The sequence below is a fragment of the Pongo pygmaeus genome, chromosome 9 (genome assembly GCF_028885625.2).
Source record: "Pongo pygmaeus isolate AG05252 chromosome 9, NHGRI_mPonPyg2-v2.0_pri, whole genome shotgun sequence".
Taxonomy (NCBI): domain Eukaryota; kingdom Metazoa; phylum Chordata; class Mammalia; order Primates; family Hominidae; genus Pongo; species Pongo pygmaeus.
In genome coordinates, this window is record NC_072382.2 from 132049358 (window position 1) to 132053295 (window position 3938).

Here is a 3938-nt window from a genome sequence, read left to right on the forward strand (position 1 = left end):
GGTTGCTAAAGTCCTGCAGAGCTGGCACGCACCACTTCCAGTACGGGCGCACCAAGGAGCACCCCGAGCCGTGAAGGGCTGGACTTCTCTGTGAACAGTTCATAATTGGCGCTCCTTCATTCCCGAAAATGCCCCAGGGAGGGAGGAATTATATTGAGGCTCATATCGTACTTGGGGTGTTTAACTGTAACCTGATTACCAGACTTGCGTTCCTGTGGACCCATTTCCAGGAGCTTCACACTTCTTTTTTTTTTTTTTTGAGACAGAGTCTCTCTCTGTCGCCCAGGCTGGAGTGCAGTGGCGCGATCTCGGCTCACTGCAAGCTCTGCCTCCTGTGTTCACGCCATTCTCCTGCCTCAGCCTCCCGAGTAGCTGGGACTACAGGTGCCCACCACCGCGCCCGGCTAATTTTTTGTACTTTTAGTAGAGATGGGGTTTCACCGTGTTAGCCAGGATGGTCTCGATCTCCTGACCTCGTGATCCGCCCGCCTTGGTCTCCCAAAGTGCTTGGATTACAGGCGTGAGCCACCGCGCCCGGCCAGTAGCTTCACACTTCTGTCTCCCCATGTGCTCTTCTAAAGGGTACTCACTGGCGTCTGTTTGCCAGGCCTTGTTCTAGGAACCAGGAGTACTGCTGGGATCCTCCAAAGAACACCTGGAGGGCAGCGAGCCACAGGCAGGGGAAGCGACGCGCATGGCAGGCTCCTGCCTTGCATCCCCACACACCGAGCCCTCCTGCCTGCACGTCCACCACGGGAGGAAGGAGGGAACCTTCCAGAGGCAGAGGGTACGGCTGAGTGGTTTGTAAACATTTTATCAGCACTCAGCCACTGAAGGATGAGTTTTTGGCTCTGGAAAGGTAAGTGTGTTTCTTACCACCTGTTCCTGTCACTCTGGATCCACGTGACCTGGGACCTGCCAGGGCCACCCAGATGATTTTCATCCTTCTTAAGATGAGTGAGCCTCCTCTGTTTTGGACACTGGCTATTCTTGGAATGGCACCGTGGACAACTTCTGGGAAGCAAGCACCGAACCTTAGTGTCTCTGAGCACAGGTTACAGAGCTGCTCACTCCCCGCACCTACAGGTGGCCTCTTGGGATGCCGTGTGGGGAGAACCAGGGACGAGGCCCACACTCCGAGGTTCTGGAGCTTGGGCGCTGCATGCTATGTGGGTGGCAGCTGGTTCCCCTGGAGACTGAGGGCTGCTGGGCAGAGCCGAGCTGCTTGGTGGTTTCCCTGCTCTTGGCTCTGCTCATCCCTTTGCCCCACTCCGTACCTAGGCTTTCCTCTGGAAGAGGAGCTGGAAAGTGCACTGATGCACAGGAGAGCTGGGGCAAACCAATGACTGTGCCTGGAAGGGTCCAGGCAGAGAGACAATCAGCAAATTGGGGAAATTCCTTCCACACCTGGTGCCTGTCAACAGAGGCGTCAGGGGCTGGCTGCCACGGCAGGCTCCACAGGGAGCACAGCGATTTCTGTGTGGAAGGGCTCTTGTTCTCATGGGCCTCACGGGTGGAGGCACAGGGCCCTATCGTCCAATCCCATCAGGGTCTGGGAGAAGGTACTTGGGTGGGCATGACTGGTGGTTACAGAGCATTCCGATCACATGGGGAGGACTAGGGGTCCAAAGGTTCTCTCTTACTCAACTGGGGAGGCCTCTCCTTCAGTTTTCCGTACTCTCCATTGAGATAAGTTATACACGTCTATGCGTCTGTGTAGATATATGTGCACGTACTGGCGTACTTATAAAGCGCAACGTAAAGTTAGAACTAACTCTTCCTCCAAAGCTAGTCTGTGCCAGTGTTTCTCTTGAGACCACAAGGAAATCCCTGCCATGTCTGACAGCCTGTATCTATGTAGGGGACTGGAATGCTCATAGGTAAAGTGGCAGGGGCGGGGGTTGTACTGGCACATACTGGTTACTAGTGGATGAATCAGTGCAAATGCACAATGCCCCTGTTTAAATCTCATCCCCTTCACAGGCCTTCTCCAGGGCAGTTAAACGTTCTTATGAAAGCCATTTCTTATCTGTTGAATGAACACATAGCACATGCCTGTGAAGCACATCTGCATGCGTAGTAGGCATTCTGCGTCCTACATGCGGGAGTAGCTGTGTAGCCAGCCAGACTCTCTGTGGGAAAGACGTGTTTTGGGATCTGACAGGTAAAGGTCTTTTAAATGGCATTTTAAATTCCCACAGATGCCAAAAATTTGGATATGGAGAATGAGCTCTTTTAAAAATTAAAATCTGCAAGTGCTGTGAGCACCTGCCTCTAGCTCACAGCCACAGGGTCCTTGGCTTGTGTTGGGGAAACAGGCTTCCTTTGACTTTGTCCAGGAAAAGCCATATTTTTTTGAGCCAGAGTTTCGCTCTTGTTGCCCAGGCTGGAGTGCAGTGGCGCAATCTCGGATCACTGGAACCTCCATCTCCTGGGTTCGTGCGATTCTCCTGCCTCAGCCTCCCCAGTAGGTGGGATTACAGGCGTCCGCCACCACGCCCGGCCATTTTTTTGTACTTTTAGTAGAGTTGGGGTTTTACCATATTGGCCAGGCTGGTCTCAAACTCCTAACCTCAGGTGATCCACCCACCTCAGCCTCCCAAAGTGCTGGGATTAGTGGTGCGGGGAATCTCTCCTTTAGCCTAATTCTGAAGCCTAACCCTTGAACTTGGCCTAATTCTTGCTCCATTTTCTCTCGGACAGTTCCCTCTCAAAAAAACCAACAAAAAAGGGAGGTTGCCTAAGCATTTAAGGTCACACACTTGGTGTTGCTACAGCTTAGAATATAGCAGCTATTCTCTACTGTGCAGAGGTGACACCTGGACTGAAGATCAGGCCTGCCTCTCCCCACTCTCCCCACCTACCATGTCTCCATCAGCCCCGATGTCACGAACACACACTCCTTCCTCTCCAGCCTCACTCCCATCCCCTTCTTCTGGGTTCCTACCTGAAGTTCTGTTGTAACTCAGGGGTCTCAGTTAAGTCCGTATGCATCCCTTTAATCTGCTTTTAATATTTCTAGAGAGGGCTCTGATGTTTCTGTGCTCGAAAATGTGAGACAATTCTCGATTTCCTACCAAATATAGCTGCAGTTCTTCAGGCCTTCTTTGACCTGGTGCTAGTCTAGTTTATAAGGTTTTCTTCCATTCTTCCCCTTCAGGGATCCTGCAAGGCTCAGCAAGCTACACTCCTTCTGTTTCCTCAACCTCTGAGGCTGCATATTGCTTCCCAGAGTCATCTCCTTCTCCGTCACTTGTCTGTACAAATCCTACATCTCTTCCCAAGGAAGACCCAGCTCAAGTGATGCCTCTGCTATGCTACCTTCCCTCACCCCTCCAGCCAGGTCTCCGACTTCAAATTTCCAAAGTATACTTTTTGGTGTTTCTTTCATGGCAATCAGTTATTTCTATCAATTGTATTTCTGTAATTCTTCTTTACTTCTGCTTACTTCTATAAGCTCCTTAAGGGCAGAGACTTCATTCATTCAAACAACCTTGGGCCTGGGGACCCCCTGGTACAAGAAACAGATACGGTCACTGTCCTAGTGGAACTTAACGTAATGGGGTTTAGTCCAGCTGTTTAGTCAGTTACCATAGTAATAGAAGCGCAGGACGGTCTGTAAACATAATCCAAAGTCTCAACCTAGCAGGAAAGGCTCTGGGAAAGCTTCCTTAAGAAGGGATACTTAATATGAAGTTAATGGATGAGGAAAACAGGTGAAGGGGAGAAAAACGGCAGATGCCAGTGTCCTAAAGAACAGTTTGGGGAAATTCTAGCCAGGCTGACAGCAGTTGTTCTGAGGATTAAAGTTGGTATTAATTCACAACTCCTACAGCCTATTTCAGACCCTCATTTAAAAATGAGTGAGACTCTGAGACATTTGCTGAAGTGAGAGTTGAGGCTAATCAACAGGCAGTCTGATGAAAATAATTCTAGGT